Raw genomic sequence first — 22,530 nt, 5'->3', positions numbered from 1 at the left:
TTTTCTTTTTAAACAGACTCTCAGAATGTTTCTGTTCAACAAACACACCTGTATGGCCTGGATTGTGCTTATGAGCCATGATGGAAACTGTGGCAATAATGTCCCTGCACCTGGCTTGCCACATTCCTGGCCCTTCCCCTGAATGTCCAGCTTCTGGTTTAACTGGAAGTTGGGAGGCAGGGTCAGGACACTCTTGCGCCCTCTGACACAGTGAAGACTGGAACCCTGTGGGAAAGTGGGTGAGGCATCCCTGGTGCCAACCCAAATTGCCTCTGACATTCCTGGCTGCTCCTCCCCACCCCCAGCTTTCTGGGGGTTGTTTTGGGGATGGTGCATTCCCAGCACTGTAAAGGTGGTGGCTGAGCCTGGGGCTCTAATGGGTCTCTGGCCCTGCTTCCAAACTTCCAGTGCTCTTCTGACTCAACCAGAAGTTCAGTTGTGGGATGGCCTAGTGGTATGTGTTGGCCTGGGAGAGTGGGTGGGGTGCAATGGAAAACAAGCAATGAATTTAGAGGCCCTGGGGATGTTGGATTCTTTTTTAAGTGGAATTTTACTTCATGCCATTTATCCTTTCTATCTACTCTTAGCTTTCAAAGTGTTCAATCCCACCAGGAGTACAAGGGCCATTGCAGGTGAGTTGTGGAAATAGATTAGAGGAAGAAGTAAGAAGTTGAGATGGGTTCCTTCCTTCAGCAACGTCTCTTCTCCTGGAATCTCTCCAACACTCTTTCTCCTCCTAGCAGTTTTTTTCCCGTTAGTCTTTCTAAAATGTCCATCCATTTCTGGCCATCCACAGAAAGAGAACTGAGGTTAAAGGTTGAGGAGCCTCAAAATTCTTGTTTTTCCTTCTTTGTTCACCCTTCTAGCCCTTTCATTCTTTTTTGCTCTTCTTAGAGCATGTTAAAAGGGAGCTTTTAAATTAATACTCAAAACATGGGAAAAAACTTCAGAGGAAAATAAAACAGAGGGAAACAAGGCTAGTAAAGTAGGAAGACGGAGAGGAGGAGGAGGAGGAAGTGTGAGCCCCTCAATCCCAAGTTGACCAGAAATGGCCCAGGGTTAATACGGAGAGGGCAAGGCCTCTTGTCTGTCTTAAACTCCAGAAAGGAATTTGCTGAAATTCGGTAAAAATGGAAAGGGAAATTTGAGGGGGCAAAAACCTCACCCACAAGACTCAGTGATTATATTGAACAATTCAAAGTGTTGAGGAAATCTAACCATATGTCTGCAGATGATGTGTCCAGATAGACCAAAAGGATTAGAATTATCTCCTGATACTGGTAATTTTTTTTGGTGACGGATATGATGTATTTTATATATAAGGTAAGCAGTATAACTATAGGCTTGCTGTAACAGGCTTTATTTTTTTATTGAGTGTACATTTAGTTCACATGTATTTCTTTTGAGCATATTTGAAACATCCACCAATTCTGGTAAGAGTCAGAGCAAAATAAAAAGATAATTCCTCTACTTATAGGAGGAATAAATTAAGGAGGAGACCCCCTGCAAATAGGAAAAAGCCAATTAACCTACGTCATGATGGGGGTGGGGGAAATAGGGAGGGGTTGGTAAAAAGGTCTGGGGATCTAATGTATAACATATTGACTATAATTGATAACACTGTTATATAATTAAAATTTACTATCTCTTAGAGATATTTAAAGACCTTGAATGCTCTCACTAGAAAATAAAAAGATAAACATGTGAGGTGATAAAATGTGCTAATTAATTAGATGGGGGAATGCTTTCACAAGGTATACATATATCAAATCATCACAATGTACACTTTAAATATCTTAAAATTTTATTTGTAAATTATACCTCAATAAAGCTGGAAAAAAAACTATCGAGAAGAGCAAATGCTTTCCTTTCATGGGATTATATTAACTGTATGCCTTTATATAATAAACTTTCTAAATGCTATTGCAATGGTAAAAGACCCCACTTGGAAAGAATCCCAGGTGTGTCATTCCTCCAGCAGAAGGTCAGGGAGTGGCCACGTTAGTCTTTGTGTCTCCTGTGCTATTACAGTGCTGGGCACACACCAGTGTTTCTCAAGCCAAACCAAACTGATGGAGAATAGTGAAGGGGGAAGTTATCTGTTTGTTTGCTTATTTCAGCTTTCTTATTCTCTTGCTGGTAATCTGGTTTAGGAACCTATTCCCATTTTTCTCCTGAGACTAAACTCCCAGAATATGCTAATTTAAAAATATTGTTGGCCCCTATTTGTTAAGCGCTTATTATGTATCAGACCTTTAAATATCTTGGGTGCTCAGTACTCCTCACAGGTGATACCAACTAATGCTTGCACAGTCCAGTGATACAGGGATCCTGACTGTTGTATGCAGCACCTTGCTCATTCCAGGGCTCAATATAGCTTAAACAATAGCAGCAACAGCTGTGAGAGGAATCCAAGGACCAATTTGTTGGAATAAAACAAAACAGGGTTTTATCATATGGGAGATATATCTCAGATGGGTTTATTAGATGTAGGATGATATTTCTTGTAGCCGAAGGGCTTTCTGGAGGGAGCCTGAAATCTTTTCACTATGCCCACATCATTGCCAATTGTGGAAGTAGTGAAATAGACCTTATCCTGTGTGTGTGCATGCACACACACACACGCATATGTGCATGTGTAAAAGTGGCAAATTCTGGCTCATAAACTGAATTTCAGTTTATCTCACTCTCACCTTCTTATGCAAAGTTTCTTCATGAACCTTCTAAATGTGCAGCAGGACTCCTGCCCCCCCCATTTGAATAAACTATAGGTCATATCATGTTCACTGATATATAAAACCAGAGGCAGTAAAATAATGATAAACATGGTAATTTCATAAAAGAGCTTGTTAGTCTTGTCCTCTAATAGTAGGAGGTAATGGAGTGCTCCACCAAAACTTAAAAATTCATAATGATTATTGATACCGTTAATCAGAATTTGCCATGTGAACAGCTCAGGGATTTGTTATATTAAGCTGTCATGTGGTTGCAATCATACTTTTTAAACTGCCATCAGAGGTAACTGTCAGCAACACCATATCTTCTCTCAATTACGGCTTCAGGTCCCCAGGGTTCCATCCTGAGTCCAGGGCAATTTCTACGGTTTGTTAATGACCTGCTGATTGTCTGCACAAAAGCAAATTCAGGCAACACAGTGATTCCACACAAAAGCAAAGGACTGTCTGCTGTCAAAATAATACCACACTCTAACTTTGATAAAGGTTTTTTAACAGACTACAAGGTACTATTTGGTGCTAAAACGAGTGGCAGAAATAATGTTTATTCAAATAACTAACAAGTTGGCAGCAGGGAGGAAAATTTCAGGAGTGCAGGAGTGTGTGTGTGTGTAAAAAGGATACTGTTTAGATAGCTGTTTCTGTTCAGATTTTTGGTCTGATTTTGAAAGGTACAGAAACTAGCAAATATCTGTTTCAACTGAATATTCATGTTGGTAATTATTAATATACTTTAATAATATGCCACCAAAGTGTTTTATTTCTAGGTAGTGAAAATGTGTGCTGAACACTACATTGACCTATCTATCTATTTATTTCTTGACCTACCTCTATGGTGTGCCTCAGGGAGCAGGTTTGGGGTTGTAGAGGGCTGGGTGAAGCCATCTCAATACTCTACATGGGTGTGTCTGCCCCACAGCATCTCCCCTCTAAACCTGAGGACACAGAAGAGAATCATTTAAAATCCTACCCTGCTCCTCTTTTTCCCTGCCCCCATGCTCCACTGGCTCTGCAGGCTGGCCAGTATGTATGTGTGACTAAGGGGCTGGTTCTTCCTTAGGGGACTTGTCACCAAGTCATTTATCTGTTTAGTGTTGGAGGAGAACTCCTGGTAAGGCTGTGACCCAGTTTCCAAAGGTTTATTCCAAGACCTGATTTATTTGATTGTTCATTCATTCATTTATTCTTTCACTCATTTGGTGATTTTTAAACTTGTTATTATATATCAGGCCCTATCTAACCACTGGGATGATAATGATGAGCCTCAGCCCTTAAGCCCCTTGTGGACCGGTAGGAGTCAATTGGCAGTTACCAAATTCTTGATAAACTGTCAAGGATCCCTTCTCAGCTCAGTCTTGAAAGGATTTAAAGAGAATGTGAGTTGGAACATGTTGGCAAAATGAAAGCTCCTCCACTAAACTGTAAGCTTGTTTAGGGCAAGAAGTGAGGCTTGTCCTTGGAATTATTTATAGCTCTGAGCACAGGAAGCATATACATCACATGTCTAAAAAATATCGGTGCAAGTTTTGGAATGTGTAAGAATATTCAGCATTGGACAGTAAATTGCAGATGTCAAGAGTAAGGGTTTTGGGGTCAGTTATGGGTTTGGCTTCCACTGATATAGCTTCACTTAGTAACTTGTGATGGCCCTTGCCTCATCAAATTATTATCCATTTCAAAACATATGTGTTTTGATACACCAGTGCATGTGCTAGTGTTGTAGATTCAAGAGTGACAGAGATAGAAACAGGATCTTTCCTCCTGTAGCTAGCTCACAGTAGAGGAGGTGTAGGGATCTCAGAACAGATACAGATAATTCCAATAAAATGTGTTAAAAGGAGGGGTCAGGAGGTCAGGGAGAAGAGTGCTCCAGGCATTAGGGACAACATGCAAAGGCCTGGAGGCGAGAATGATCCATGGTGCATTCCAGGGACTTAAATATATTCAGAGTCATTGAATTGTCACCTGCAATGAGAGGAGCTTGAGATGAGGCTGGGGAGGTGAGCAGGGCCAGATCCTGATGGACCTTGTAGGGAAAGCTAAGTAGTTTGAACTCCTTTGAAAACCAAAGGGAATTTATTGAAGGGATTTGAGTAGGGCAGTGCCACAATGAAATTTGTTTTTGGATGATTGCTCTGGCTAGGCTACATACTGGATGCAGGATGGAGAGGGTGAGCTTTACCAGTTGGGAAGGCTTTTGCAGTAATCTGGGTGGAAGATGGCCCTTGGTCAAACAGTATGGTATAGTGGAGAATGCATAAGCTTGAGAATCCAACAAGACTTGGCTCTAAAACTTACTATGTGATTTTTAGCAAGTAACTATTTTACATAGTTTATTTTACACTTTCTCCTGCAAAATGGAGTAACTTTGACTGTCTGACGCGGGACTTAAATACTGTACATAAGCTGCCAGGTATTATATGACACACACTTCAGTAATGTCCCTTTCTGCTGCTCTTTCCTCTCTCCTGGTATTTCTTCCCCTTTAATGTACAACTTTATGCCTTTAAATAGGATCTTTTTTTTTACTGTTGTTGGTGGTCCTTTTTATCCCTGGACCATGTATATGGTGAAGGCTCCTCCTTTTAAAAATTCTGCGTTTGTGACAGTGGCAGTTCTCCAAGAATGTTCTGGCCTATCACAAGGTTACCTCTGAAGAAGATGGTTCTGTTGAACACTTTATTCCGGTCTGGGCCATGTTATAACCAATGAAAAGCAAGCTTGGTAAAGATGAAAATTTTCACTCCTTTCCCTTTTGGAACTTTCTGGTAACTGCATTCTCCCCCTCATGCCCTTGGAATGCAGCTTTGGTGTTATCTTTGGCCATCCTCTGGGCTGCTTCTTAAGCACTTGTGGAGAGAGAACTTTGTATTTTTTATAGAACAGATCTTATTTTCACTCTGAGAATATTCCAAAATCCTGTCATATTTTCCTTTCTGACATCTCTAAAATTCTTCTTTTCCCATTGATCTCCAATAACTAAAATCCTTTTCCATATTTTGGCCCTCTTTTTCTTCTGTTCCTTATAAATACCTCTATTGTGGTCTCTATTCTTGAATTCTGTCTCTGTTAAAGCAATTTCCTTGCTGCCTTTATTATAGCATCTTTTTAAAATGCCTTCCCTGATATCTATCATTGACATTAAATATGGACTTTAGGAACGTTCACCAATCTTCATTGCCTGATTATTTTTTTCCCTGATGGTTCCCTATATATCTTCTTAATTTCTTAATATATGACCTCCTTATATGTGTTCTTTTTATTATTTTCATTCACTTTTTGTTTTCCTAGGCAGTTTTCAAGCTGTCTCATCCCTAGCCAAGTACATTTTCTTTCCTTTTTACATGCCAAATCCAGCCTCAAACAAGTTTGTATCCTGAAACCCCTCTTATTTCTCCCATAGCTCTCTTCCTCATGTTTGCTGTCTCCCTCTTCATAATGATGGTCTTTTCTTTATCAAGTGATGCTATAGCTATGTGATTGAGTGTACATATACTCTCTTTTGATACAAGCAGATCTGTCATTTATTAAGGAAGGTCTTTGCTTAGTTGATTAAGTCCATTCTCTTGCTTTCATTGCCACTGCCTCGGTTTGGGGCTGACAACTGGTCTCACTGCCTCAGCTATCTTTCCCAGCTATTCTGTCCTTCACATGGATCTCAAAAATGTCTTTCTGATTTAGTCCCTTACTCTTCTGAAACAGAACAAAACAAAACACAAAACCACACAGCTCCTGCTTTCCCTAGCCTGTAGAATGAGATTTACCTACCTCAGGTGTGCATCAGGAGTTTTCATACATGGCCCCTCTTCACCATTCTAGACTCATCCTGTCACTTCTTTACCCTCGATCCTAAATTCCAGTCCCAAAGAACTGCTGGAGGAGGTCATTTACCTTATTTGGAGGTTTAGAGTGGACTGCTACAGGACAAATATAGTCTGCAGAATTCTTTGCCATTTTTTTTAAAACCAAAAGATTTCATGTAAAACTCTGTTTTTCTGGCTTCTCTCAGAAAATAGGGCAGTACTGCACCATATACACACCTGGAAACAAAGAGTTGAATGGTGGCTGCCCCTTTAGAGGAAGTGTGTTCTTTCTCCAATTTGCCACTATTTCTGTCACTTCTTTTTGTGTCCCCAACATTGAGGCAAAGTGTCATTTGCCATTTATTACTGCTCTCGTGCTTTGTTCTGTCTTAAGTATTAAGAATATTAAGTATTAACAGTATTAAGAGAGAATTGTATCACATCTCTATATCTACAGACTTACTGATATATAAATAAAAGATGTGTAGATACTGTTTTGCATTTCAAGAAACATATGGGGCCCACTTCACTCTTTCATCCTTAGACCTCGTAGGAATCTAAGTTTGGATCTCTGACAAAGTGACTTAGCAGTAAGGGTCTGTGTTCAAATCCTGCCTCCATCACTTACTAGCTGTGTGGTTTTGGGCAGGTTACTTTAGCATCCTCTGCCTTACTTTCACTTCTGCAAATTGGGGATAACATTAGCATGTACCTCACAGAGTTTTTATGAAGATTATATGAGATAATCTATGTAGAGAATTTAGTAGAGCAATTGGAACATAGAAAGCATTCAATAAATCTTCACTACATTGTTATCACTATTATTATTTTTATTATTATTCTATTTTCCCCAAATCTAAAGGTGGGAATATCAGGTCCATGAGGGACATGGTTTTGGGCAGAGTCTTTTGGTGCCTGTTTAACAACACCTCCCTAGCACTCAATTTTGCCACTTATTAGCTACGGGCCTAGTCAAGTTCTTTAACCCCACTGTGCCTCCATTTTATCATCTGTAAAATGTTAACAATAACAGTATAATAATAGTATACACATCTTTGGTTCTGATATATCATCTGAGATAACTATGTACTATGTATGTATTATGGTGTCTGCCACATAGTAAGTATGCAGTAAATGGTAGCTGTTATTGTCATCAGTTACCCTGGCAAAATTTTGCCTTTGTTTCCCTGGAGATGTCACTTGATAGTTGTAAGGAGCCAGGGAGCCAGGTGATCCACCTGTATGTGATACGTGGGGCCCATACTTTTACATGAGCTTTTCAATAATTGAGATATAATTCATATACCATAAAAATCACCCTATTAAAATGTATAATCCAGTGGTTTTTGATATATTCACAAAGTTGTGCAATCATCACAACTATCTAATTCTAGAATGTTTCCATCATCCCCCCAAAGAAACCCAGTATCCGTTAGCTGTCATCCCTCAAACTTACCCCCTAGCCCTTGGAAAGCACTAATATGATTTCTATCTCTAGGGATTTGCCTATTCTAGATGCTTCATGTGGATAGAATCATACAATATACGGCTGTGTACATTGGCTTTTGCCTGTGTGTTTCCCCAAAGAATAAAGCTGTACCCTTTTCTAGAAAACAAATTCCTACTTGGAAGATAAAGGAAGCCCTAAGCAGGAAGTAAGAAGTAGGAAGATAGCATAGGCCAAGACTGACCTAAGAGGAATAAAACCAAACAAACATGCATCTAGGGGCCAATTTGAGTAGGCTAGGAATGTTGAGGAGCTGTAAACTGTGACTATAAAGAGCAACTAAGCTAGATTCCTTTGGATTCTTCACAGTCAGCCCTCAAAAACAATATAAGGGTCTCAAATGCCCATCTGTCAATTCACTTGGGAGTTGGTTAAAAATGCAAATTCTGGGCTTTTCCTCAGGCTCACTGAATCAGAATCTCCAGGATGGAGGTTTAGGAACTGCCACAAGCTTCTGCCAGGCAGTGGGTTTGGAAATCATTGGACTATGTGGAACGTGCTTGTATGACACTGAGCTGTGTTATTGTGTTCCATTTCAATGATACTGCTCTGTATTGTTGATGTATGTATGTTGATCTTCCTTTTAAGTATGTATGTTGAGCTTCCTTTTCTTTGTGCATCTTCTTATGTATGTATGTATGTTGATGTTCTTAAGTATGTATGTATGTATGTTGATCTTCCTTTTCTTTGTGCATCTCAGACCTGCTGCACAATGATACACAAAGTAGGGGCTCAGCACATTTTAGAAGATTGGTCATACAGGAAGCTTGAGGGTATGGCTGGATTATTGCTGGCCACAAAGTCATTAAGGTCAACAGGGCCTAAGAGGAGACCTTTCTGGCACATTCTAAGCATTCTTTCTTTGAGATTTCAAGGCTGGGGTTTGTCTTCAGGGCTCTGACTTGTGCCCCAATGGTCAACAGCCCTTTGATCTCTGGGCTCCAGAGGATGTCCCCAGAACAGACCCTCAGGGGGACCTTCCAGTCATATGCATGGTGCTGATAGGTAGAGGAGTAACAACAGAAGCACAGGGGTGGTTCCTATACTTCATGGATCAGAATCCCCCAGGGGACCTGTTAACATTCCTATGCCTCCCCCAGACCCACTGAACCAGATTGTTGTCCAGGAAGGGGAAATTACTACTCAGACACTACCCAAATACTGCTGTAGAGTTTGAAGAACCTGTTCCTCCCGCCTGTGTCTGGAGCTAAAACAGTGGGTTGTGCTCATGGGGATTTACTTGGGCAGGGCAGTGGACTAGAATTTGGGAGATCTAGGCTTAGTGTTGGCACTACCATTTAGTCAGTCTCTGTGTGAACTGGGTATGCCACTCACCTTTCAGTGTGCTTCTTAGTATAATGAGGGATTTGGACCAGGAGAGACATCTAGAATGCAGACATGATCACTGGTATCTGTAGGAGGCTTCTCTATAGGCTTGGATGTCAGCTCTAAAGGATCCTTTTCTTCATGTCTCTGAGGAGAGGCCTGCTATCTCAGTCTGGAGTTAGCCGCTGTTCACTGTCACTGGAGGCAAAGTTGCTGAAGCCCACTGTTTGGAGGCTGGGGGTTGGTGTGGAATGGTGGTGAGATTAAACAAGAAGCATGACAAGCCCTACCCCTTTACTTGCTCATCCTCTCGTCTCTCTTCTTCCCATATTCCAGTAATTAAGAGTTTCATGTATATAAGTCCATTTTTTTTTTTTTTTTTTTTTTTTTTTTTTTGCGGTATGCGGGCCTCTCACTGCTGTGGCCTCTCCCATTGCGGAGCACAGGCTCCGGACGCGCAGGCCTAGCGGCCATGGCTCACGGGCTCAGCCGCTCCGCGGCATGTGGGATCTTCCCGGACCAGGGCACGAACCCGTGTCTCCTGCATCGGCAGGCGGATTCTCAACCACTGCGCCACCAGGGAAGCCCTATAAGTCCATTTTTAAACTGAAAATATCCCATGGGAATGTTAAAGCCACCAATTGTTAATACTCTAGTATGAAATACTCAAATCTAGCCATTGGAAGACTTCCTGTTAAACTAGTATTTGTGGTATTAAAGAAATTTGAGCGGATGGGTAATAGAACATGCACTTGGGTTCCTGGAGCCTGAGATAGGGGACAGAGTGGCACAGAAAGGGAGGGGATGGCAGCCAAAGATAGTCATTGATTTGGTGGTTTTGCCTAGACCTTGGCAGTGGTGGACAATACATCTCCTGTGATGCTTTGGGCAGAGATGCCCTAAACTAGTGATGCTTCACCTAGACCATCTTCAGGTGAAGTTCTTATCACTCTTATTTTGTTAATTATACTGGAAATCAATCATTTGGTTGCCCAGGAACTGGGTAAAGTTTGGGTCACTGTACTTCTCACTTTTCATGGGATCTTAAATCCAAATTTATCCCCAAATACTATTCTTTATTCAACTCTCACTCAGGTCACAAAATCAAACTCCATTAAGGTGAGCCCCGTGAAACACTGTGAAGAAACAGTGGCTGGTTTTGCATTCTGTGGGCTCTCTCCTTTTTCCCCAGTTTGTCTCTCCGTAGCCCACTCATTCTACATCCTTTCTACATGCGGATTCACTTATATTTAATAGCAATTATAATTTTCCTCTTTCTTTGGTTTAGCAAAATAAACAAAGGAACAGAGAATCCTTAGGCATACTTTGTGTGTTCCTGTAGTCTCTGCCCCATTGTCTGAAAAACCAGGCTTCATTCAGATGCCAATGAATCCATCAACGGGTTTTGTTTAAGCCATGTATTTACCAAGATCCTCACTTGAGCAGTGGCTTAACTTTTTAATCTTTGATTTATAATTTTACAGTTGCTGAGACAGAAAACCCACTCCTTTGGAGGAGCATGGCCTTTTGCTATATTGCTTCCCATCGCTGCTTCTGAACTTCTTGAACCCTGGCCCCTGGACACCACCATTAAGACCTTATGGATGGGCTACCTACCGCCTGAGAGAAGAGGAACATCAACCGCAGTTTCTCACTAGATTGCCTTCTTCAAGTAATGGCTGCCATCAGGGTCAAATTAAAGAAAGACCAGCTGGACAACTGCTTGGAGGACTAACCCATAAGGGCACTAAAAGGTCCACAGTGTGCTAACACATCTATGGAAATATAGGGAGAGGAAAATAATACCAGCTATTCTTTTAGGGAGAACTCTGTGTGGGGATGGAAGAAATGGTTTGAAGTTTCTTGGTTGTGGAAAGTAGGTAGTAACCAGAATATAGAGGAGCATGGGGATAGTTTACTGCAGGAATCCTGTTTTTCCTACTGGGATATATAAATTGGGTGCCCCAGCTGGATTGTTTGTGACCATGAAGGGTAGGCAGACTACCCCAGTGGTCCTCCTGCTCAATTCTTCTCCACACACAGCTCAGCCTGTCCTCTAGTAAAGATCCTGCAAGCAGTGGTTTGAAGGAGACACCAATTTATTAGCATACACATTTCCATTCTGCACTCTAGGGCTTGTAAATGAAGATATAGTCATAGATTGTCTCTCTTCCAGTTCTAGAATGTTAGCCCTTAATGTGCCTTCATTTACTCGGGGGTATGGGTTGTTAGCTAACAGAGCAGATCAAGTCAAATGGAGCTTGAACTCTTGTGGGCTGGGTGATCAGATCCTGTGTTGAGTTAACTAGATGGAGATCAAGTGGAATGGAGATTTTCAAAAATATTTCACTGAAGGGTGGTACTGTCAATTATTTGCAAATGAGGACATCAAGGAACATTCTTGGAACCATGAAATATAGAACTTGTGGTCGTGTTCAATAATTTAACAGACAGTTAAGTAACTAGTGGACACTGTGGAGACTTAAGACCAAGATAGACATGGTTCCTACCCTCATGGAACTTATATTCTAGTTTCTCTTGAGTGTGAAGAGCAGGGGCTACAGCAAACAAGTGGCCATAAAGATATTCTCAAGTCCAGGATTCCAATTAATAGAGTACTTTCTCTTGCCTTAATCATGCCTAGTGACCAAGCTTTTACAAGAATTACAAGTCTGCATTCTATAAATGCTCGGTGAACTAGTGTGAACTGTTTCCCTAGCAAGCTAAAGTCCTGTGGTGTCAAGGGAAGGGCTTAGGATTAGTAGGATTTCTGGAAGGGGAGATATTAAGTGACTTGGGTCAGGAAATATAAAGGGAGAGAATCAGCAATTGCTTCTGTCCTATGTAGGAAAACTGCAGTGTGAGACATGCTGGGCTGGAAACGTTGAGACCCAGGTTTTAGTCTTTATTCTAAGACTATCAAGCTATGTGACTATGGTCAAGTCACATTAAATTCCACTTGGAGGTATCTTGAATGACTTCAAGATCCCTTCCAGCTCTAAAAATGTTAACATCAGGCCCTGGACTACAGGACAACTGTCTAGTTTCTAATTCAATTGTTCCTAAGCTGTTAGGTCAAATAGATCTGCAATAGTCATTTGACTGTTCTTTTTTGGAGGGGTTTTTATCAACCATGTAGGATACAATGAGTCTGTCTCTCCCCTTTGGAGTTGAGAAGGTTCCAGAAACATACCCTGTAGAGCTCATAGAGGCTTTATTCCCTTTTTCATCCATTCTTCTCTCCCTGCCTTTCTCCCTCTCCTTTCCTTCATCATATTTCTATGGAGCATACACCACATGCTTTGTACTGGGTGGGCTAGGTTTGGAGATACAAGGTAAGTCTGACATTTTCCCACACTCCAGAAGCTTTCACAGGAGAGGGGACAAAACCCTCCTTCCCTTCATCTGCTGGCTTTCCTTTTGATGATGTTCCAGGGGAGTGTGCTAGTGGGTAACTGGCTACAGGCAGGTGCCTCATTCTGCTCAAGCAATTTTGAGGTGCCCTGAGATACACATCCAGGTAATTATTTCAGCCCAGGGTCACCATGAAAAGATCTATGTCCCGATAAAAGGAAGAGATGACTTTTCACTTCTTGGAATAAATCTGAGATAATCTGCTATACAGTGATGGTCACTGTCTACCCCATCCTCTGCAACCTATCTTTGCTCAGGTGGGGAGACTCTAGGTGACTAGTTCCTAAACTTAAAAAAAAATCCCTCTCACTAAATAGACATATTTCTTGTATACTGTGTTTCATATATTCACTATGGCTGGTGGCCTCTTTAAAAAGGAAAGGGAAAACACTAATCAGACAAAAAGATATTGTTATATATTCTTACCTCATTGTGACTCCTATGTGACTTCTCTTTATCTTTGTTTCTTCCATCATTAGCAACTCTATCTGACAGTTATCTCTAAGTGCAGAAAATACTTTATGGAAAAATAAATCAATGGAATTTCATATTCAGAATTGCTGACATAAACTGTTTTATTTGAGACTTTTATCTTGGGAAATAGTTTTAGGGACTTCAATATCTGATTTAAACGCTGGAATTAATTACTCTTGACTCTCAATTTTGCCTCCCATTTGAGGTCAAGGAATGTACTGACACCTCCAGTTAATGCTTATACCTCTCTGTGGCCAAGAGCTTTAATCTTCTCTATTGCTTTCATTTTTTTTTGCAGCTGTACTGTATTACTAAATGGATTGATTAATGCTTCATCTCTTCTCCTTGTTCTTACTTTACCTCTTGTAAATATACTAAAAACAGTGTAAAGTTCACAACATCAGATGGCTGATAGGACTTACAAGAGAAACAAAGGGCCTGATAACTCACATAAATGGAAAATCAACCCTGGAATAATTGACAGCATATTCAAATATCTTAGTGCAGTGTTACTCTCATTAAGCAGAAGTGGTATCAGTAAATCTATACAACTCTACATATTCTAATGAAAGGGGAATTTTTTTTTTTTTTTTTTACATGCTGGAGGAGCTGTAGCAGAAAAGGGAATATTTTGTCAGAAGTCTCATATTTCGAAATATCTGGATCCTGGCCATTATGAAGAAAAAATACAAATGATGGACTACCTCTTATTTGTCTACTCCGAAGTCTTGTAGCTCCAGCCATTGACTCTAAGGCAATTTACATTTGTTTTCTGTCCTTCTTGAGAGGAAACAAAAATCTAATTTTTTCAAGCAATTAAAATTCTTTTGCTTCAGCTAGGATGAAAGAATTAGGAGTTCTGTCTCCTTGTACATAATTGTATATTTCATCTTTCTTAATGACTGACAGAAAACAGATAAACTGAGACATCTCTGAATCGGGGTTGAATGTACTCTCTTGGTGGCCCCATTGCTAATCTGTTTGACTATTTTGCAGGATTTCTTTACTCTGTAATGGAAAGGTTTATTAAATATGAGGGGTGCAAAGCTTTCTGAATACAAATGAACTTATTTGCCAAAATTTAAATGCTCCTTCTTGTCAGTGAGTGCCTGTCTCACTTAACAGGATCCAAATTGAATAATAAAGAAAATTAGACTATATTGTACCTCAAGAGAAATCGTGCATGAATTATAACATAATAGTGAGGGGGAAAGGGGTCATATTTTTGAAAAAAGAGTAGATGACTTGGATTATATAAAAATGATTAACTCAGAGAAAATGAATTCTTTTCAAAGAAATATACTAATTCAATGAGCAGGATTTCCCATGCACAAGCAATCTACACCTTTGGCTAGCTTAGCATTTTTTTTGGCTGTGCCACATAGCTTGTGGGATCTTAGTTCCCTGACCAGGGGTTGGACCTGGGACCTCGGCAGTGAAAGCACCAAGTTCTAAACACTGGACCTCCAGGAAACTCCCAGGCTAGCTTAGAATGAAACTCATAATCATGGAAATGCATGGTAGGTTTCAGTGGTTACAATTTACTAAACTTATTCCATCAAATACCTGTGATGGAGTTGGAAATCCAATAAACATCCATTGAAAAATGAACACAGATCTCCAGAGAAGTACAATAGGGAGACAGAATTTGAGAAATTGCCCCAATTCTTTCTTTAATCATGGGGTAATGAGGCTGTCCCTTGGTCAGTATGTTTATTCCCATTGCCTTGATGTTATCACTAATAAAGCTGATGATCACAATGCCTTTTCCTTGCCAGCATTTGAGGGGCACTGTGGGAAGAAAAGGGCAGACCTCTTGACCAGGGAGACAGGCTGGGAGAACTTCAGCAGCCACACAAACTGCTGACCGTGCTCACGGATGGAAACAGAGTGCGTGTGTGGAGTAAAATAAACCAGTAGAGGGGAAGTGAGGAAGAACATAAAGGTGAGACTCTGCAAAGACAGGAATTGGTCCCTGTCATACACTTGAAATAGGAAGGTACCTGTGGGAAAAGGATGAAGTGAGGAAGGATCCTAAAGTGGAGAAAATAAAGGGAAGAATGTATGTCTCCAGAGTTTGCTGAAACGAATTATCCTGATATTTCAGGAGGAGGAACGGAAGATCAAGAGAAAGGGAAGAAGGCTCTGAAGCCTGTGAAGTTTCAAAAACAAAATAAAATGCAAACAAAAAAGTTCAAAAAATAAAGTCATGCTTTTCTTGGAGAAAAGACTGGGCATTAACAAAAAGTTTGATGACAGCAGGATTTGTATTTAGGGGTTTACTTTCAATCTAAGAGAAGTTTTATATGACACAGATGCAAAGGACATTGATGTCTTTTGGCCATGATACTGGGCTTCAATTGCAAAGGGGAAAAAGAATGGTCAGCGCATCTCAGATAAAAACCAACTGTGCAAAATTTCATTTGAGACTTGTATTATCTCCAATTAAGTAAAAAAAAGAGACCTAGTGAATTTGATTGCCTCTGTAGGAAGGCTTGAGAATTAGAAACCTAGATTTCCCACATGGGAAGATAATTTGATATTAAAAATTAATAGAGAGTCTGAGGACATTAAGATTCATCTCCACTAATTCAAATCATGATCCACACCTTCATAAAAAAAGAGCTTGGGATTTGGAAAGTAGGAAGGAGAAGGGAAAGAGATGACTGATGGGTGGGTGAGCAAGAAGGGGGAAATGAATGCTGCAAACCAAATAACTACACAAATTGTGAGAAAATTAAACGAACAACAGAGTTTGAAAGATAAGTGGTTAATGAGGAATATGAGATAATAAGATTTAAAAATAGGAAATTACTATGGAAAGTGAGGATGAATGATGAATTACATGGGAGATGATTAAGGTACACAGGAAGGCAAGGAAGGGAGGATGTAACTGGGATGGAAAACAAAAAGTGACTAATAGGTGGAAAGGGCAGGCTTGAACTCTCGACGTCATGTCCCCCAACCTCTGGAGAATGTGCACAACCTAGAAATAAAGGAGGAACAGATTAAAAGAGTTCACGGTTAACGTGAAATCATGAGGACAACAGAGGAAGCAGTAAGCGTCATTTGTCTTCAGGAATGAAAGCATTTCTAGAGAAATGTATTAGTCTGGGTTGTCCATTCATCTATAAGTAGAATTGTCTTCATCTACTTCTTACAAAATGTTAAATTACAAAATGAGTGCTATTAAAGAAATGCTAAGCACTGTCAGGGGAAGTTGAAGACTGCATCTAGAACAACTGAAGTGGGGACTAAGTGAGCAAATCTGTTCACAGTCTTTTATATAAAATTTTGAAATTCAGCCTCTTAAGGAGAAAAACTGGAGAGAATTTATCCAAATAGAAATGTGGGCAGTCATGGGGGAGGGGAGAGTTTTAACTGTTGTAAATATTTTAGAATATATTCTTCTACAATATATATTTTTTCCTCATCAAATGAGTGAGATTAAGCTAAAAAGCTCCTGGGTATTGCTTTAAACACACTGGATGAGAGGGTTTACAGCAATGTAAAGTATTCCTAGTAGTAGAAATAGCATAAATTTTTAAAGAAGATTAATATCTGGAGCAGGTCTAAATGCTTGTGATTATCCTTTCACTTTCTCGTGTTTGTGCAAGGGATTCCTTTCAGCCAGACAGTACCAGACCCCCTTCAGAGGGAAGCTGATAAAGTAATTTAGGTGGAAAGGCCTAATGAGATAATGATGTTAAGGCCAGTTAACACCTAATAAGAACATAACCACCAGGGATGATATTGTTGCTTATTAATTATAATGATGATGTGGAGGAAAGAGACAAGGTGGCACTCATTTAGCAGAGAGCACTCAGGAGTAAAGCTGTTTTCTCAAAGGGCAAGTTGCAGGCAGTTAGAGTTAGAAAGTAGGGCAACATGTAGCCAAGTTTGAAATTTATGGCTGTTGGATTATACTGGTGACCACAGAACTGGAGGCCAAGCAGGAGGTAACAGATGCCTTCCTGATGGTGACCAAGACTGGAATGGAGATGCTGTGGTTGCAGGGCCGGGCCACGTTCAGAGTCAGAGACTCCGGGCTGAGTTTCGGGGGCTGTCCTCTTGCCTCAGATTCCACAGTGGTCATTCATGGGCAGACAGGCAGGTGTCCAGAACTGGACTGGGTGTGCTTCCAGTTCTGTGACCTTCCCCTACACTCGACTTGGTCCTGGGAATCAGACCCATAGCATAACTCTTCAATTGGTGATGGTGCCCTTCCTTGTTGAGGGAGCCCAGAAGATCCTTTGGGCCTGTTTTTAGAGTCACAGACTTGCCTTCATCTGCTGACTTGAATGTAAGGTTTCTTGGTGTTAGTCATTGCCCCTGCTCTGCTTCCTGAATTCCCCGTGGGTGTGGTTCATCCAGGGCAGGGGAATTGTATAAGTTCATTTCAGATACACTGGTGTCTGTATTAGTCACAGAGCAGGAGTCGAGGATATGAGGAAGAAGCAGCCATGTGAAAAAACTTGAAGCTTTTGGAAATCTTGAGAGTCCTCAAGGGAGGCACAGCAGCTTGAAGTCCAGAAACAATCTGGGGAAGCAGATTTGGGGCCGTTAGGGATATTGGAAACTCTTGTCCTGATTCACTGTCTTTTGCCTCACTATGTGGGTCTCTATCTGAGTCCTAGAGCCTAGGCTGTCACTCACTCATCTCTGGGTCTTTGGATGCCACCTCTGCAATAATAGGACATAGTTTTCCACACCTTCCTGTGCTATTAATTTTATTAGCTGGATGAGGGCCATCTCACAGGATTTTTCTTGTTCTATGCAATGACGTCACTGACCCTGCCATAGAAAGGAAATAACTTTCTCATCGTTAACTTCTTAAAACAAGTATTTTTGTATTTATTAAATGTGTGGTTTGAGAGGCAGGAAGTGAAGAGTGCTGGACAGGAAGACAGAAGATGTGGCCCTAGTCATGACCCTTCGACATATCCCTGTAACCTTGGATAAATCTCTTGCTTTTCTGAGCCTCAGTTTCGCCATCCATAAGGTGAGAGTTTGGTGAGGGTAATCTTTATGGGTTTAAAGTTATTTCCGGCCTTTAAATTCTACATTTAAGCGTATATGTGTGTAAGGATCCTACCTCTATTAAACCTTTATGAGAGAACGACAAATATCGCCTTAAATCCATGGTTCAGAGTGGACAATTAACATTGGAGTTACTGATGAAACAATGGCATAACTATTGAGCACTAACTAGTTACCTGGCAGCCACAACCTTAAAGGCAGGTGTTTTACAGGTGAGGAAATGAAGGCTTCAAAAGGTGGAAAAGATTGTTTAAAATCCTACAGTTAATGAAGGAGTGGGGCCAACATTCAACTCCACTCTTCCTGAAACGGAAGTCCTTGACCTTAATCAACATGTGCCCATCTCCCACTCTTTAGAGCCCAATACTTATGTCCCATACCTGCTGGAACCAGTCACTGAAGTTTTCTTCAGTTACAGTGGTTCTCAACAGGTGATGGAAGGAAGGAGCAACGCAGGGAGTGGCTTGACAAATCTCCCCAGTTGGTTCTGATACACACATCTCGCTGCCTCTAAACCCACTTTGAGACATCATCGGGTCAGAGTCATACTAACATGATGACAGAAACAGTACCTTACTGGAAAACTTTCTGCCTTGTGCCGGTTCTCATTTCTGCTTCTCTCAGCACGGCTTGGGGGGTAGGCAGAGGCACCGGACACAATTATTTCTCTTGTCTTCCAAATGGGAAATCGAAGCAAAGAGAATAGAATAATGCAACTTCACGCACCCAGTGGTCAAAGAACGACATGAGGACTCATACCTTAAGACTCCAGCCACCACAGGACATCGTCTTTCTAGACAATTCAATTAATAGTGTATTTTATATACAGGGAAAAACATCACTTTTTTCCCCTTGGAGTTTCCTAGTAGATGTGTCATTTCAGTGACATTAATTTATTCAGAGTATCTGTAAAACCAGCCTCTATGAATAGTGTCAACTGTAATAGCCATTAACAAATACCAAACGGAGGAGAATGCTTTCTTAACCAGGCATTTTTATGAACAAAAAATGACTTTCTAGACCTTCACTGATTGGTCCCAGAAAAATGCTTTATCAGGGTTGTTAAGAGGGTTCAGGCATTCAAAACAGAGAGATGCTCTTCATTGTCATATCTTCTTTGAAAGTAATAAAAAGATTAATTCCTTTTTGAAAATAAAAATATTAGCACCTAGAATTTCAAATTACTTTTCAAGAATTAATTTTAATGCCAAATAGACAAAGCCCCAGACTTAGTTTTAATTTACAGTTCTTTATAGTTTAAAATGCCTTCTTTTGCTCTTTCTGTATTTTGGTTTCTTCTCTTTTCCTTTGCTGAATAAATTCTAAATTTTTGCTCAGTATGGTTGAATTCACTTCATTGTGAAAAGTTAGAAATATCCAGCTATAGGATTTGATTAAGTAAAGATAGAATACAATGTTGCCATTTTGAAGAATGAGCCAGCTCTCTATGGAATGATGTCTAAGATATATAGTTAAAATTTAAAAAGCAAGATATATAACAACATGTATGGTAATCTACCATTTATATAAATACAACATATCTGTGTTTATTCACATTGCCTAGCTGTGAAAGAACATTTAAGGATCTGGTAATAGTGGTTGCCTCTGGGGAGAAACTGACTGCTGGGAAATTAGAGGGAGATCCTCTATATACCCTGTTGTCCCTTTTATATAGTGTATCATCTTCATGTATTATCTATTCATATTTTTTTCTATAAAGACAGAGGTAGAGCCTTTTTTACTGAGATGGAAAAATACAAAAGACATGTTAGGTATAAAAAGCAAGTTGCAGAATAGTATGAATAGTATATGATTCTATTTTTATAAATTAATTATACATACATATATGTATGTTATAAATATACCCATACACATCTCTAAGGATATGCACCAAATTAACAGTGGTTCCCCCTAGAGAGTAGAATATGAGAAAGAATGTGTGTGTGTGTGTGTGTGTGTGTGTGTGTGTGTGCTTTCATTATCTTGTCCTATGTACTTCTATATTGTCTGCTTTTTTTTTTACACAAACTACATACTAATTCACAATAAATAACTTAAAAACTTATAAACCCAACCAAAGGATTGCACTTGACTTCTACACACCTATAATCAAAATTTCCCAGAACAGCCCTTCCAGTCAGCCATTTTTTGTTTTTTTATATCCCACAGATTCTCTTCAGATCTCTTCCTTGACTTCTTCCCTGAAGTTTTCTGAGCTTTCTGTTCCTTTATCTTTGCTCTCCTACATTCCCCTCTATGAGTAGGGCCCAGATAAAGTCATGACCAAGAAATGATAGTAACACTAGTGACAGTTCCTCTCTCAACTTTCCCTTTAAATCAATCCAAAATGATGCAGCTAAAATCCCCCTCCTACTTTACAGACTTCAACCTTGGGTTAAATCTAACTATCTATTTCAAGAAAATTTCTTTGCTTTCTGGATCAATCCTAACAGCACATAAATATCTATAGCTCCAATCTCAAACAAAAACAAAACTCTTGGCTTTGTTTTATTTTGTTTGCTTAGTTTTAGTGGTGAAACCTCCACTCAACTCTCTCAACTCCACACTTTCTCCAAATACTGTTCCATTTCTTTGTGCTCCTTTACAGCAATTTTCCTTGAAAGAGTTGTCTTTCCTTTTGTAAAGACACTTCCTCCCCTACCATTCAGTCTTTTTTTTTTTTTTTTTCTATACATTCTTAAAACCACTCCTCTCAGGCTTTCTGCCCTACCACTCTCCCTCAACTGTCTTGTCAAGGTCACTTAGGGCATTTACTTGCCAAATCCAATGGTCAATTTTTAATCCTCATTTTCTCTCTCAACTCATTTACAGTTGATCACTTTCTCCTTCTTGAAACGCTTTCTTCTCTTGGCCTTCTGGACACCTTTCTTGGATCTCCTTCTCCCTCACAGTCTGCTGCTTTTTCGTTTCTCCTTTATCCTCTTCATCTTGAAATATCAGGACTGCTCAAGGCTCAGTTCTTGAGTCAACCTGCCTTCTCTATTTAAACTCATTTTCTTGGTGATCTCATCTAGCCTCTTGACTTTGAATACCATTTCCATGCTGATGTCTTTCAACTTTTATGACCAAGCCCCAACCTGGCCCTAAACTACAGACCCCTTGTCCTCAAGGCCTATAATGCTTCCTGCACTTACACGACATCCCTGGACTCATCCTCTATCACCCCCTTCCCTGTTCTCAGGCCATACTGACCTTGAAGCTTTTTGAACATGCCAGGAATACTCCCACCTCAGGACCTTCACACTTGCTGTAGCATCTGTCTGCAGTGCTCTTTTCTCAGATACCCACATGGCTCAGTTCCCTCCCTTTATTCTGCCCAAATGTCACCTTATCAGAGAGCCTTCCTTGAACACTTTTAGAATAGCACTTGCCTATCTTGCTGTGCCCCTTTACCCTTTTATTTTTATTCTGAGCACTTACTATAATCTGAAGCATTATGTATCTATTAGACTATTATTTGCTCATTATATATCTGCACTGAATGTAAGCTCCATGAGAACACAACTTTATTTTGTTCAACACAGTATTCTCAACATCAAGAAAAATGATTGTTATAGAGAAAAGTGCTCAAAACATATTTCCTGAATATTGAATAAGGAATGTTGAGGGATTCACTATAGTTTCCTTTAGCATATTCAAATTACATGAAATTTGTCTTAAGGCAGTTTACTTCTCCATCTCAACTTTCTCACTTTGCTTTCTTTTTAAAAATTTGCTTAAACTTTTTATTTTGAAATAATTATAGACTCACAAGTATTTGCATAGTCCAGGGAAGTGCCGTGAACCCTTTACCCAGCTTTCCCCCAAAGTTACATCAGATATAACAATCCTTTAAAAAAATTATTATTAGTTCCTTGGTGTCCTTTCCTAAAGTTTCACCTGTTCTCTTCTATGAGCTTTTCTATACAGGCTTCCAGAACTCTTCATCTCCTATTTCTTGCCAAGCCATTGATGAGCTTTCTTCAACACCAACATCAAATCCCTTCTCCAAGATAACCGTCCTAAGCATGGGAGGAATAGAATACTTCAATTAAGTGTGAAAACCGGGTTTTGTTTTATTTTTAATACTAACAAATAATCCAAAAGCAGAGAAAAACTGTTTCATCTCTTAAGCTTGCAGGATCTATAGAGAGATACTGTCTCCTCCATAAGTTCTGAATAGCAACATGCTTTGCTGTCATTTTTAAGGACATGCAAAATGATAATCTGT

The 22,530-nt window shown here is 40.0% G+C and overlaps 1 long non-coding RNA gene across 1 annotated transcript in view; it reads left to right on the top strand.

Annotated features, from left to right (window-relative positions):
* LOC136794857 (uncharacterized) overlaps positions 1–13,342 on the top strand; it is a 35,848-nt gene extending 22,506 nt beyond the window's left edge. Inside the window, exon 2 of the long non-coding RNA XR_010842245.1 lies at positions 10,856–13,342. This is a non-coding gene — a long non-coding RNA (uncharacterized lncRNA). The remainder of the gene's footprint in view (positions 1–10,855) is intronic.
* The last annotated feature ends 9,188 nt before the right edge of the window (positions 13,343–22,530 follow it).

Source organism: Kogia breviceps, chromosome 9 (genome assembly GCF_026419965.1).
Source record: "Kogia breviceps isolate mKogBre1 chromosome 9, mKogBre1 haplotype 1, whole genome shotgun sequence".
Lineage (NCBI taxonomy): Eukaryota > Metazoa > Chordata > Mammalia > Artiodactyla > Physeteridae > Kogia > Kogia breviceps.
This window is presented reverse-complemented; position numbering and strand designations above follow the sequence as displayed.